This window comes from Etheostoma spectabile, chromosome 23 (genome assembly GCF_008692095.1).
Source record: "Etheostoma spectabile isolate EspeVRDwgs_2016 chromosome 23, UIUC_Espe_1.0, whole genome shotgun sequence".
Lineage (NCBI taxonomy): Eukaryota > Metazoa > Chordata > Actinopteri > Perciformes > Percidae > Etheostoma > Etheostoma spectabile.
Genome location: NC_045755.1, coordinates 5,615,418 through 5,631,682, shown reverse-complemented (window position 1 = coordinate 5,631,682; position 16,265 = coordinate 5,615,418). Strand labels below are relative to the sequence as shown.

Here is a 16,265-nt window from a genome sequence, read left to right as displayed (position 1 = left end):
GAGAGAGAGAGAGAGAGAGAGAGAGAGAGAGGGAGGGAGGGAGGGAGGGAGAGAGAAAGAGTGAGATAGCGCAAAACTGGCATTGACCTGAAAACATGCTTTTGGAAGAGAGCCAAAGCCTAACAAGATAAGGGGGTGGGGAGACATAGAGACAGAGATGGAGAGAGCGTCCCTGAATAAAGAAACACTCCAAAGAAAATAAATGGAAGCCTCTTCTAGAAGTGTGTCATTGCAAAGAAAAAGGACATTGACTGAAGGAGAGAAACAAAAAGAGAAGCAGAGTCAGAATGAAATGGAGACCGGAGGATAAAGGAGAGGCAGAAAGAATATATGTGGAGGACATGGAGAAGATGAAAGGAGCAGACTGTGGGAGGGAAAAGAAGTTCTGCTGCATTACGAGGGCTCAGCTACAATCCTCTTTGGTTTGGATTCAGTCAGCTTTGTTTTTTTAAAAGATAAAAGATGTTTTTTTAAAAGTTAAAATCGCTAATGGTTTGGTCCAAGGACGGTACAGAATGTAAGCACACCTTCATGTCATTTAATGCGGCCGTTCAACTCTGTCAGTACCACCTGGCTGTCAAAAGTAGGACAAGCCCTGAGGTCACCCTAGGCGATTATCGGCTGATTAATTATTATGTTCCCCCTCTCCCTCTGTCAGGTCTGAAGCTGATGTGAGCGTTGGAATCTCACTTTGTCCTGCTGTAAAACTCCATTATCTACCTTCCACGACTTGTTTTTGTTTTAAACAATTTGTTACTGAATGCTGTTAAAGCCTTAATGTTGTGATATTCATAACTACTGTACTTTGCTACTTCTCATTCTGGTGTAAAATATACAGTGGCTTGCATAAGTTCACACACCCATGCTAAAGTTGATTAAAAAGAGGAATACAAAATCTTTTGGAAATTGATCTTAATGCCTTATTTGGAAAATCCAACCTTTTAAGGACACCAATTTTCTTTGTGAATGAATAATGTATTGTAAATACATAAATGTTCTTCCTTAAAATACAGAGGGCATGAGTGTACACACCCCTATGTTAAATTCCCATAGAAGCCGGCAGATTTTTATTATTGAAGGCCAGTTATTTTATGGCTCAGGATACTATGCATCCTGATAAAGTTCCCTTGGCCTTTGGAATTAAAATAACCCTTCACCATACCTAGAGATTGGCATGGGGAACTTTCCATAAGATCATCTCTCAGTGCAAATCAAACCAGCTATTAGTCTACCTGAAATAACACCATTTGTATTTTTAGTCTGCTGCTGTGATGGCTGTCTTAGTTTGGTTTCTGTTTCTACTGTTGTTCACGGTTTGTCTACATTTATCTATGTCCTGGTTAAAATGAAACAAAACAAAAATTAGATTTCAAGTGTTTTCATGATTTTACACTTTTGTCTGTGACCGGATAAGTTGGGATGTGCTGTGTCTTGTCCATACTTAAACTCATAATACAGCATTTCCACCTGTCCACTGACTTGCCTAGAGTTGTGGCTTAACTAGACAAGACACGGTTTCCACCCTTGGACCCAGCTCTGCACCTCTCTTCTTCAGATCAGCAATTTCCTGCTGTCGTCCTAAGACAAAGCTTTTATCGTGTCATCTGTTGTACTTCTCATTTGATCCGTTTTCTCCTCATTCCATTCTTCCTCTCTCTGCACTCAACCTCTAGAAGGAGACAGTGAATGTCCATGGGTTGTACACTTGCCTGAGTGCAGAACTGACACAGAAATGTCTGGTTCATCAAAAAGAACCACTCCAGGGGTCTCACATATTTTAAATACTCTTTCTTCTATGTTGTGAAAAGGCGTGTGCTTTTTAAGACTGCAACTCTCTCATGAGGCTCAATGTGTCCCACAGTAGGAAACTTTCTTACAGAAGGTGTGATTTCAAGACCTTGTTCTGCTCATAAACACACATATCACTAGAGAGACCTTCTCCATGTTTGGCATACTGTTGGTGCAGAAGGCTGGTGGTAGTATTTTTAATCATCCATGTTCAATACTTAACCATTAACAGAATTAGTATGTCACGAAAAATGGTATTGGACACTGACGGACCACATAGGTGTAACAGTACTTGTGCACATTTTATAAAAATTGGTGATGTAAAGACGTCCAGACAATGGTAACTGCTTCAGAGAATCAGCGGAAGCCACAAAGTTAAAAAAAAACTTGAATCTGTGAATATCAGGTGTTTATGGCACATCATGCTACGTTACTATGCTGTCAACAGTAACAGGTTTATTGAGTTAATAATATGAAATGTGCTAGCAAAACGAATTATAAATCCTCTGCTGGTGGCAGAAAATGCTGACAGGGAAGCCCGGATAGCTCAGTAGGTAGAGCAGGCGCCCATATATAGAGGTTTACTCCTCAACACAGCCGGCCTGAGGTTTGACTCCGACCTGCGGCCCTTTGCTGCATGTTATTCTCGCTCCTCTTTCATGTATTATCAAATCATATGAAAAAAAAAGGCTGAACATGCCCGAAAAATAATCTTTAAAACAAAGAAAATGTTTGACAGTGTAAGGGATATAGTGGTTATCCTTTTCAGACATTGTTATCTTAACTTCCTGTTCTACTTTCACTTTTTCTGAGAAACCATACACCCTCCTTCCTACCCAACCTGATTTCCTGTTAAAGCTTTTATTTTCCGATTGTTTTAAAATGGTGCACACTGTCTGACAAGTACTCAAGCTAGTTGCCCGGAAGTGTAATTCTGCAAAATTTGCACACTCAAATATTGCTACTTTAAATACAAATAAAACACTTTAATAAAACACGAAACATTTCAGCTCAGACCAGACGTGCATGTCCTATCATAGAACAAAGCTTCAAACTACCAAAGTTATTTAGGCAGCAGTCTTTTTAGTAAAGACAAGTGCAATCCTCAACAGCAGCATTGCAAGGGTGCAATCCACAGCACCTCATACTAGCTAGCTGGCAAAAACACACATTTGATCATCATAGGATAGTCAAAAACTTTTAAAAAAAACCTCGCAGTTTGACTTTAACTACTTATTTAAACTACTTATTTATTTTGGAGAGATTAAAATTCAGAATGGCAGACTGTATTTTGATTGATTTATTTTTTCCATTATAGAGTTGATTAATGACCCTTAAAATAATACTGAAATAGATAAGAGATTTGGTTATAATCACTACTAAGAGTACTGACTTCTGCATGGAGCGGCAAATTTAAGAAGTTTTCAGTACTGACGGTTAGTCAAGTGGCTTCTAATCATAATTGTAAATTTGAGAGATTTTCAATCAAAAAAAAGAAATTATTTTTTTTCATAAATATATTTGTTAGCCTTGCAAAGATCCTGCATGTAACTGGTTCAAACTAGCTACTGCTCCCAATAAGTGACAAAATAACGCCAACATGTTCCTATTTACATGTAGTGATTTGTATAGTCACAGGGTGTACAAATAACAAGGTCACATGAGACACAGCCATCTTCAAACCGCATACTAACTGGGAACTACATTCTCAGAAAGGCAAAGCAGTGCTACTTCTGCTACTTGGGCGGAGTGATTCGCTCGCAGCACCTGAGAAGCCCGGGTCACGGAGCAGAGCGTTCGCCTGGAGTTTGCTCAGAGTTAGAGTAATAGAGTCAACAATTACTAGATACTAAAACCATAGTTTACAATCATGGGTGTTTGCTGCGACAATTGACAGGGGGGATCAGGTAATACCATGTCCAACCAAAAATGCTGACCGCTGAATCTATGGCTATACTTGCTCTGGATATGGATCCAAATACACCTGTAGCCACCTTCAAGAACCATTGTGTTTGCTCAAAAAGATATGGTTCTGGATCTTGGTTTGATACCAAGTGAAAATCCTCTGACAATTCTTCAAAGTCAGCTATGATCACCAGTGTTGTTCGCTACTAGCTAGCTATTCACATTGGTTTTGCTGACGGAAGTAACTGTGCTTTTCGGTGTTGCGTTAATAACTATTTCTTTAACTGTCTATGCAATCACTCCATCCAAGTATCACTGCTTTGCCTTTCTGAGAATGTAGTTCCCAGTTGGTATGCGGTTTGAAGATGGCTGTGTCTCATGTGACCTTGTTATTTGTACACCCTGTGACTATACAAATCACAGATAGACTGTGGGAACATGTAAATAAGAACATGTTGGCGGTATTTTGCCACTTATAAGGAGCAGTACATAGTTGGAACCAGTTACCGGCAGGATCTTTGCTAGGCTAAGCTAATGCTGAGGACGTCAGACAGAGTTACGGCACGTATGGAGATGAGAAGGGTATGTATCGACTTGTCTAACTCTGGGGGATACGGTATATAAGCTAAAGTCCCAATAGGTCGGCGTGTTCCTGTGAATAATTTAACAATAATCTCAAAAAGCAGCCATTGAAAAAAATAACGTGCTTGATTTGTAATTTAATTTAAGCCATGGTGCTAGTGGTGGAGGGGCAGTGCATGATCTGCACGTGAACTGCAGCGTCTCAAGCAACACAGAGCTGCCTGTGGACGGCGGTCTGTAGATAATGCCGGGAAAACGTAACAGCCGCTTATCAGCTAAAATCAGTCTACCACTACTATAGATAACGAATAAGATGACACAAAGTATAACAAATGCAGTGAGGAAGCCACTTGCACTAGCAGAAAAGGTAACACAAGGCCAGTGAGGTTGCATGCAGTCTTCTGTGCAATGACTGAACACCATCTGCCCAGTGACATTGTGCCTATTTAGTATGGATGACACAGGCTGGTTTGTCATAAAGTTTCAGTGCATGTAGCCCAAGGGCACGCTCTGTCTTCGTTTTAACATATGAGGTAATTTGAGGCAGGTCATGTGATCTGGTCCAGGAGTTTGTCTGGTGGGCTCCAATTGGCCAGTAGGGACCTATGAAGGGCATACACAGGGAGGATGAGATTTCCACCAGGCAGGGGCAGCTTTTAGACATTGAATGCAACATCCTGTTTTGTGTGGGAGAGACTGTGTGTGTGTGTGTGTGTGTGTGTGTGTGTGTGTGTGTGTGTGTGTGTGTGTGTGTGTGTGTGTGTGTGTGTGTGTGTGTGTGTGTGTGTGTGTGTGTGTGTGTGCTAGCAGGGAAGGGGCCTAGCTTGATCTATTTTGGGGTTACTGAGTGTGACATCAGGGCAGTGATGTGGGCAATGTCCTCCCAGTGGGCTGGTACTGAAGCAGGCAAACACCCGTACACATACAGACAAACAACAGCAGCTCACAGACACACTGTACACACAGGAAGACACATGTGCAACCATCCAAATACACATGTTGCACATGCCCACAGAACGGTTATGGTCCGATGAGGTGTTTTGTCACTAAGTAACACTCATTTACCACCAGGACTTGTGCAGTTTTCAATGGGATGCAGGAAAACACACAATAACAATCCTATGTAACAGTCATGTCAGCTGTCTATTTCAGGAGAAACAAAGAGAGAAAGTAAAAGAATGACAGAGATCCCTGGGGCCTTCATTCAGGAAATGATACAATCAAGCAACTAATCCGGTGTTTGTAATCTTAAATCTTCAAATCCGAGCATGTGAACAATGATGACGACGGTACTGCCAATGTAGTCATCCACAAGTATGATAGAGATCTGCAGATACCATGAAATATGAACAGTACATAGCGTGGGAGGGAGAAATATCAGAAAACATGATCTGGATTTTTTTTGGTCAAGACTGGTAAGTTTGTCCTTTCTCACCATTTCCTCTTCATCCTGTCCATCTCCTCCCCTCTAGACATCTCGGAGTCCAATCTTCTGATGTCCTCTTGCCTCCTTTTTCACTTTCCCAGCTTTAATCTTTTCTCTCCTTTCATTTTCCATTCCCTTCCTGTGATCCAATATCTCTTCATCTCACTACTGCTTTCACTATTTCTGTTCTTGTCTGCTGTTGATTGCCATCTTAATTCAATGTCCCCCATAAGAAAATATGTATCACTGTCCTTTTTCCATTTTTTTCATTATGACAACCCCTCCTCCATCATTCTCCTTTTCTTCACGGAGCAATCAAAAACTAAACAGGGATTAAGCAAAACAACAGTGTTGTTTTTAGTCCTACACATGTAAGATAGCTAAGGATGCTAAAACAACAACAAAAAAGTTAAACAGCGGCTACGGATTTTCTTCCTCGCTATGTTTTTATTTGGTGTTGTTCTGGAAATGATGGTAAAATCACACTAAGGTCAAAGTGTCCTCTTCAGACGGAATAATTCATGAGTACGTACAAAAAAATAAAACCCTGCTATCTGTGTTCGTCCAAGCCAGTCAAGGCTAAAAAGTCATAAGCAAGATAACCATTTACTCAATATGATACATGAAGAGACAGAGAAATACAAAAGGGAGAGTGACAGAAAGAATGAGAAAAAGGACATCAACCGAGGTAATACAGTGAGCACTCACAGGGTCTCGCAGGAGCTCCTCTGTGTCTCGCAGAGCTGTTCTGGGCTTCAGCTGCATGTCGTCGCAACATTCGTTGTCGGAGGCAGGCGGCGACTCGGCCAGATCCGTGAAGTCGTCTCTCGTCCTGGGGCCTCGGAAGCGGATTTTGTCCAGGCGCTTTAGCATGGTCAACACCGCGCACCTGGGCTTTACCTTAACATGGCTGACGGCAACCCTGTAGGGATACAAACCACAGGGGCTACTGTTGGTATGGCTATGTAATAAACAGCTTCCTCTGAAAGTTATTTTCTAATATATACAAATGTATTGAAGTGGTAATGCTTCCCTATGCTATAAACTGGACTTGCACAAGGTGACAAAATGCAAAAATAGTATCGTAATTTCACCCAAAAAGGTTATATTCCACAATTTATATATTAGAAATACTTTATATTAGAATACTAATACTAATATTTATATAATATATTAGACTACTTTGTTAAAAAGTAATTTATCAACAGCAAAATAATTTACAAAATGTCTGTTATAAAACTCAAAAACAGAGATTGTAATGGGTTTTTGGAGGGGTAGTGTTGTGTTAAAAGTATTGTTGATTGGAGCTGGGCAGGGGCGGCCTCTAGCTCACTCAGTAGGAGCGTGTGCCCCGTGTAGACGGAGGCCTCTGCAGCGGCCCGGCTTCGAATCCGACCTGCGGCCCTTTGCTCTGTGTCATCCCCCATCTCTCTCCCACCTTTCCTGTCTATCCACTGTCACTCGGAATAAAGGGGAAAAAGGCTCAAAAACATAATCTAAAAAATAAATAAATTAGTGCAGAGCAATATATCGATATTATCGTGATATGAGACCAGATATCGTCTTAGATTTTGAATTTCGTAATATGGCATAAGTGTTGTCTTTTCCTGGTTTTAAAGGCTGCATTACAGTGCATTTTCTGATCTTACCAGACTGTTGTAACTCTTCTATTATTTGCCTTTACCTACTTAGTCATTATATCCACATTACTGATGATTATTTATGATGATGCATTATCGTTGGAGTATCGACATCAAGGTATTTGGTCAAAAATATTGTGACACTAGATTTTCTCCATATCGCCCAGCCCTATTGTCAATACCAATCACAGATATAGAACATATGGAAATCCATGTTTTACAGCTGGGGCCTCTGTGTCATTAAAATCATGTTCAGAAGAAAGTCTGGGAATATCAAGCTGATAAAACAATGTTACGTATGTTTTTGAGCTTTAAAAGAGGGCCCAGGTCTCCAAGACCCAAAACTGAAAATTTAGGTTGGTTTAAAGATTATCTTTGAATTAAAAATTAAAAATAATTAAAAATATTAAAAATACAATCTATTTTGAATATCCCTAGCAGTAACTTGGGGTTTTAGCCAAACATGAATAAGAGTCTACAGCCATGCTAGCAGCTCTGTGAAGATGTACTTAGACATGAGGTGCTTTATGATAAATATTAACACTAGCATGCTCACAGTGACTTTTACTGTGATGACACCAATTATTTTTTGATCAAATGCTACTAGGTGCTATCTCTTTGGTGTTTTCTTTTGGAATGCTAAACCCGAAGCCACAGAATGTGAAGTCAACATGAATGAGTTGATTTTTGACTGCGGTTGTTTGTCATTTGGGAAGGGATTAAGTTTTACTCTTCTTGATGTAATCCTCAAAGATATTTAATCTGCTTGACTGGAAGCACACGGACAGGAAGACTAGCTTTCAAGACTACGAAGATGGTTGTCTGACTGATAAACTGCTGAACTGTTTTGTCGTACTTACTCACATTTCTAAAAACTCAGAAGAGTGTTGACTTGCAACCTTTTTTTCAGTGACTACACATTAACCTGGTACTTAGGCTGAATGAATGAAAAGTAAGAAAAGTAATTAACCCAATTACTTTCATATTATGTAAATATAGTCAAAGGGTACATCCCAAATCCTTTAATAGATCAATCCTCAAAGGATGCTCCAATGCTCTTATTCTGCCCCTCAACTTCCCGGCATCTGTGTTGGAGGGACTAAGAACACAAGAAAAAGGCAAATAAAAATATTTCGTTTCCATGTAGACAACTCCCCCACATGGGAACATACAAGTGGAAATCGCAGAGGTGACTGGTGAGCGGAAACCATAGACAGTTAAAGAAATGGATCAACAGATCCCGCTGTTCTGGACGGAGACCAGTGAAGGATATTAGAAGCCCTGCGCAGCCTCCAACTGAGCTTGACGACAAAGATGTGATGTGAGAAACTTGTCTGAAAGTTGTAAGTCTTCCAGTAGCTGTGCCAAGAGAAATCTCGTAGAGCTTATGTATATGTTAGGATATAACATAGGCACAATTAATTATTGCTAACTAAAATGCTAGTTAACATTAGTAGTTAAACTTAAACAGCTTACCCTGTAATATACGGTGATTCCTCTACTGTGCAACAGTAAGTCGCGAGGTAAGGAAACAATCATTAGCCTATTTTTACAAAAACGTCTGCTATGAAGCCATAACGTGAGCTACAATGTAATGTAGCCTTTAATACATTGTTAGGTTTCTTTAGAAATAAACAACAGAAATAGCCTTTAAATGCTTCAGATGTAAAGTTATTAGCTGTCAAAGTGGCGCCAAAATGAATTGCAGTCATTGGAATGCTAAGGGCGGGTGATGGCTTGGTAGCATCAAAATGGCGCCATAGGGAGCTTCACTTAGAGAAGAGAGGCTTACTCCCTTGGTGGAAACTGGCAGCTTGATAAACACTTCCCTTCTCTTCTGTCCCTTTTATTTTGTAGTCATTCCATGCTTAAGCTTTAAACATGCTGAGTCACCTTCTCTCACAGTAATCTTCCATGTCAGAGGCTCAGTCATGTTTAAAGGTGGAGAATTGACTTCTTAAAAAAGGCAACATGAGGTGGTCAGAAGTAATGTCATGAAGTAGATGAACAGCCTTTATGTGTTTTGCCTAATTATTTCGTGCATGTCTTATTAAATCATGTGTATATACAGTATATATACAAAATGTATTTATTTTTTTCCTTTTTGACATTTTTGTGTTTTTTTGTAGTTTTTTTGCAATTGTAGTCCATTATCGCATCCTCTTTCAGTCACTCTGTTCTCTGATGTCTACATGTCTGGAGAGAGTAACTTTTAAATTAAAATCAACGCATTTAAAATAAAAAAAAGAAGAAAAAAATATATTACCTTATCAGAATTGAGCATTGAATCGTTCTAGACAGAATCATGCATCTAAGAATATTTTTTTTCCCCCACCCCTATAAACTTATTTGTCAGAACATTACTCATTTCTACACAAATCCTCACATCCTTTAACTGCAGTGTTCTTCAGGCTACCTTTCCTTTATTTATTTTCTTTTATCTTCCTTTATTTATTTTTCTAGTCCAGAGGCAGTTTCAACCACAACGTCATCTTAAATAGGAGGATGAAAAGATGAAAAGAAAAGCCAGGAAGAGGAGGTGGAAGGAGGAGGAGGAAGGGGCTTTAGCTCAAGGTCTGATCACTATGTGAATGTTACTGTGGGAATACACACAAACAGGCCTCATGATACATTAGTTCAGTTATGTACAAACACAAGGACCCCTCCATCCACCTTTACTAATCAGAAGTCATCGCTAACACACCAGCCTGGGGAGAGGCTGGTGCAGTCAGACAATGTAACGACATATTGGCAAGAAATGCGCACACACACACGTGCACATAAAACAAAATTACAATGTAGCCACACACACACGCACGCGCACGCGCACGCGGTGCTTGATTATTACTGCCTACATTACAGTGTTTCCCACTGAATTAGAGTCTATTTGTGGTGGTGGGGGTTAGGGGATGAATGAGCAGTTTGAGAGGATGAGAGCGTGGCGAGAGAGAGGAGAGAGGATTATTTATTATTAATTATCCTTGATGCTTTGGCAATATTGTTATTTCTGACATTCATGCCAATAAAGCAATTTCAATTGAAATTGAAAGAGAGAAAGAGAGAGGGGAGGGGCACCTGTTATATAAAAGTAAAAAGAAAAAATAGCAAATCAATCTGTGGCAGTCAACATTTATATCGTGGCAGCTGCCATAAATAAACCAATGTATGGGAAACACTGCATTAGTTAAGGGTGAGGAGCTTAACGAGCCTGGTGTGTGTTTGCTGTAATAAACTACAGTATAGGCGTTCAGTCTACTGTTTCCAAGTGTGCTTGTGCGTGTGTGTGTGTGTGTGTGTGTGTGTGTGTGTGTGTATCTATCTGGCTGAGTAATCTCTCCTCATAACCCATAGTAGCTTGAGGTTACTCTTGGTCACACTGAATGCAACAGCCAATCACGGTCATTCATGGATATTAGGCTGTAAGAGGCAGTCTAATGCCTGTTGCCCTACAGATTAGTGTTTCTCAATTTTATAACCGTAGCCGATCATGTAACATACTCTTCAAATACTGTAGTTTCTATTAGAGCTGATATTGAATCAACAGAAGTGCAATTAACTATTTTGATAATCGTTTTTGTCATATAAGTCATTATACTAACGTTAAAACGACAAAGACACCGTGAGGATTTTTATTATGTTTTATATATCACTGTAAATTGACTATATTTTGGTTTTGGACTGTTGGTATGCCTTATTTTTAAAGCGCATTTCAAAACTAGCATTAAAGAAACATCAATTGTTGATCCATGACATTCCAGATAGAAGATGTAAAGTAATTTTGTTTAAATACATTTTTGTTGCAAGAGTCTGCGGAGGTAATGGGGCGGTGGAGCCGCAGTATCGAAGTCCGCTCAAAAAACATGACCGGGGCAAAAAACACAACTATCTCAACAAAAGAAACTATTAAAAACCAAACCAAACACTGAAACAAAAATGAAAGTTACAGGAACTACCTAAAATGATAGAAAACATTTTTGGGGAAAAAATGTACGTGTACTTTGATTTTTTAGTTTGTGTCCCTAAAGAGAGAGAGAGAGAGAGAGAGAGAGAGAGAGAAAAAGATACCTACTGTATGTATTTAATATGTGATATGTACGTATGTACAGTATGTATATGCATTTTCTGTAAACTGCTTTGGCAACATGTTTTCTTTGTTCGTGCCAATAAAGCAAATTGAAAAAATTGAATTGAGAGAGAGAGAGAGAGAGAGAGAGAGAGAGAGGTGGTCAATACAATATCAACGAAATGGCTTAATCACAAGTTTCCAGAGCCCATGGTGAAATCTTAAAAAGCACTCGCACAAGTAGGCCACCTTCTGTATTATCTGGGACATTAGACAGTCAGGTTGATAAAGTTTGATAATAAGCACTTGTTAGCTGGAGTGTTTCCCCTTTGGGGACTTATGAAAACCTTGTTTCCTTTTACAGGTGCTCTACCTCAAAGGTGCTGCATCCGACCATGCAAGGCCATCCTATCATCATCCATGGTGATTGGTTTCTGTAGAACGGTCAATGACATGACCGCAATTTGTTCTGTGTCCATGAAAGGTTAAATTAAATTTAAATTCAATAAATAAAAAAAAAACAGACAAACATATTACTTCAATACATTCGTATTTTAAAAAGGCCATATTTGACAGAGTTTGGCTTTAATCAGTGTTAAGACAATAAGTGGAGGATAACGGCAAAAATGCCTAAGTGGTGCAACCTTCAAAACTTTTTACCAAAAATGTTAGCTTGCTTAAAAAGGGCAAATTTCTTAATAAAAGATAAAAGTGGTACATGAACAACAACTTTAAAACATTTAAAACATTTAAGTAGGGTTGGGCATCGAGAACCGATTCCTACTTGGAATTGTTACAAAAATTACAATTCCAGTAGAATCGTTTTTTTTAATGGAATCACAGGGAGGATTTTGGTTTTGAATCCGATCATCAATTCCCAATTTAATATGCGCAAGTTTTGGTTTTTGTAGCGACAGGCGCTTGTTGTGCTGCAGCCATGGAGCGCAGTAGGTGGCTTTATTTTACATTAAAAAAGCTCTGTAAAACTGCAACCCACCACTGAATTGAAATAAAACCTTCCTCTTATTTGTGAAATAAGAATGTGACCCGTTTAAACTCCACCCATCAAAGAATCTGAATCAATAAGAACCGTAACTGAAAAGGAAGACTCAGAATTGGAATCAGAATCGTTAAAATGCAAACAATACCCTACATTTAGGGGTTATTTAATTTAAGTATTAAATGTTACTTAAATATTACAAATGCGGTTTAAAGTTGATCAAATAGAATTCAGATAAATGCACCAGAATAAGTTAACTGTAAATATGTTGAAGGGCATACACAACCCTAAATAGACTTGCTTCTCCCTCTCTCTTTTAACCATCTATCTACCTCTTTCTCACACACAAACACACACACTTTGTTAAGGTGTAAGTTGTTTAATTTAATCTAATGAGTTGTAACCACTAATATAGTAAATTGTTACCAAGTTTAATAAACTACTTTGACTGCAATGCTTTGTAGTGTCAGAAGGTTTTTGACGCATCACGTGGGTTGGTGCAACTGGTTTGTGTCAAATGGGGTGAGCAGTATTCTTCTTGCAAATACGATCATGTGCAGGTTAATCATTGCTTGATAAGTAAGGGATAATGTAGAGCGAGGCGGTTTTCATAGCGAACACAACGAATCTCCAATCAGATGTGTCAACAGCCGCTGCAGTTGACACACCTGTAATGTTAAACATGTTGCAACAATCAATGTCAGCTAAATAATTAGTGTTGTTGACCCTGCGGCTGAAATTACTGCGTAGCGATCATATATAAAACGGGCTGTATTTATATGAAGTTTCCTAGTCTTAACAACTACTCAAAGCGCTTTTACATAGTACAGGAACCATTCACCATTCATACACTGTGGCCGAGGCCGCCGTACAAGGTGCCACCTGTTCATCCACACACATTTACACTCTGCAGCATCCGGGGCAACTCGGGGTTCAGTGTCTTGCCCAAGGACACTTTGACATGGGACTGCAGGGCCAGGGATTGAACCACCAACCTTCCGATTGGCAGCAACCGCTCTACCACTGAGCCAAAGCCGCCCTAGAAAGATGTAGGCTAGCGATAGGCGCTAACCAGATCTGCTGTCATTGCTTGGAGGACAGAGCAGCCACAGCTGATCAATTATCCGGACTTCTTCCAGCGGATTGATAGCTGCTGTCCTCCAGAGTGAACGGAACTGTAACCATGGCAACGCTCTGCTATGCATGGCAACGGTGTGTTATACTTAGCAACGGTCTGTTATCAAGAAAATAACAGACCACATAGAATTCCTTGGAATTCAACCAAGCCATGTAATAAAATGTAATACTCTACACTTTTACACAATTTGTCCAAGATTATTTAGAAAGTTTTTTTTACAGCACGTCTAACACTTTATATTGCAATAACAAATTTAACTTTTAGAAGTAATCCTTATAAAATCTATGTTGGGGTGAAACTTTGAAATAAGAGTTATGAGTGCACTCAAACAATGTAAGTAAATTAAATTTTAATTATTTATCAGTCCTTTGTGGTTACACCACTTGACATTTTAGGGTTATTTGGTCCTACCTTTGTAAAAAAAAAATGGTGCAAATCCTATTTCAAATGAAATAAAAATGTACAATAACACAAAACTTACATTTTAACAAAATGTTAAAAAGCTTTTTCAAATATTTTCAATTTTCTCATCTTGCCAACTCTTTGTCATTGACCCAGAAACAAGGCTCAGTATAGCAGGAGGCTAGAGCTGGGCAATATATCCATATTATATGATATGAGACTAGATATTGTCTTAGATTTTGGATATTTTAATATGGTATAAGTGTTGTCTTTTCCTGGTTTTAAAGGCTGCATTACAGTAAAGTGCTCATTTTCTGATCTTACCAGACTGTTCTAACTGTTCTATTATTTGCCTTTACCCACTTAGTCATTTTATCCACATTGCTGATGATTATTTATCAAAAATCTCATTGTGTAAATATTTTGTGAAAGCACCATTAGTCAACCCTACAATATCGTTGCGGTATCGACATCGAGGTATTCAGGAGGCTCACATGTAGAGCAAATCTCAACTTCTACAAGTTTCATAAGACACTGTGAGACAGAGAGAGATTTTATCATGACCTTTGGAAATCTCATTTCATTGCCAGAATTAAATAGAAATGTTCCAAGGAGTTGATTCAGCTTTTTTTTTTAATCACTTTCCTGCATTCATAGTGAAGAGACAGGCAACAGATGGTCAGAAGAAAAAAAACATCAGGCTACTGGCGTGATGAATAATAACTGACTGTAACGAAACAAAGTATGGTCCCATTCTTCCTAACAAGCCTACAAGCAACTATTGTATCACCTCTCCAACCAAACTGCCTACTATCTACCCAATAGAAGTAGTTACTGGGTATCCCCATTCTTAATAAGTTGAAACAAAGTCTCAATCTGAATACACATTGTTATCATAAATGTTTTCATTTGATGCCAACCATGGGGATGGAGTGGGAGGGTGTGAGGAAGGGAGGAGAGTGCAGGTATGGTGAACTAGATGGAGGCTAAACAGGTGTCTCAGTAGAGTCAAACTCAACAAATTTGGAAACAAGAACCATTAAGATACGGTAGGAATGAGAAGAATGCACTAGCTTTTATCTAGCTCACTAGTGCAGCCCTACGGGCAGCATGTACTAACTAGTTGGCTGAACGCAAATAAAAGTCAGTTATGTTACGCATTTCAAAGCCAACATCATGTCCAGGTTATTTTTTTTCAGTGCAGCTTTTGAATAGTTGGTCTGTGTTATAAACACCAAAGATATGCTAATAATGATTTGGCCCTTTTCCGGCATTTTCATCTTCATTCTGAGGCATAAAATAAAATAGTTCATAACCAATTTCCTGTGCTCTTTTTGAAAATGTTTGGGTACATGACAGCTATTATGGAGTCGGAGTCCCCTGATGAACATCAATTGGAACACTGATATTACTTAGAAGGAGTTTTTCGACAAGGATGATTTAAAATTCAGTGGGCTACCCTAGCTTCCATAGACAGCCTTAAAATACTTTGTCGTTACCCTCTGATAACCCTGCCCTGGCACTCAATGCATTCCATGCAGTGTCCCTCCTACTCTACTGCTATTATTTTACCATGCAGTTATATAAACAAGGACATAAACCATCAATACTTCCGTAACAACATGTCAATCTGCCCTCTCTCTCAAATTAGATGGACAATGGGGACAAAGTGTCTCCAAATTGTACTCTGTGTGAGGTGAACAAGATGGGATCAATTCATTGCAGAAATTGAATGCTTGTCCCTGCTTCCCCGATGATAAGAATGGGAAATTTTATTTTGGTTTGACAGCACATTATATTACAGTGCTCTCACATGTTAGATGTCAGAGCTTCCTATTGGAAGTAAACATATCAACCCAGCGCTTTATAAATCATTGTGCAGTTTCAGGTAGAATGTGTCATCTGGTTTATCACTGTATAGCCCAATATTTTGGGTTGACGTTCAACAATTTGTAGGAAAGAAATAGGGCGAAAAACAATTACATTTGAGTAAAACAACATTATTTTAGGTTTAGAAGGTAATGCGATTTTTTATACAGTTAATTTTATTATTAGGAAAATTCCACAGTCACAAGAAGAAATGATCTCCAAACCAAACCTTTGACAATTCTATTAAGAAGTGCATCAATATGGCAACACTATAAATTAATTTAAAAAGACTAATTTTGTGTTTAATACATTTCTCATAGACCGACAATACATTGATTTGAATTTGTATCACGTTTTTTACATTATGACGTTATGTATATTATTGTAAATGTACCTCTGGAATGGGGCAGTTTTTTGTGTAAACAATGTTCTTGTGTTCTTTAAATTAAAAA

The 16,265-nt window shown here is 38.8% G+C and overlaps 1 protein-coding gene across 2 annotated transcripts in view; it reads right to left on the bottom strand.

The window, feature by feature from the left end:
* Nucleotides 1-16,265, bottom strand: part of gramd4a (GRAM domain containing 4a) — a 52,946-nt gene that overhangs the window by 35,615 nt on the left and 1,066 nt on the right. For both annotated transcript variants that reach the window (XM_032504927.1, XM_032504925.1), the window contains exon 2: nt 6,410-6,623. The gene's annotated coding sequence lies outside the window, so the exon portion shown is untranslated. The remainder of the gene's footprint in view (nt 1-6,409; nt 6,624-16,265) is intronic.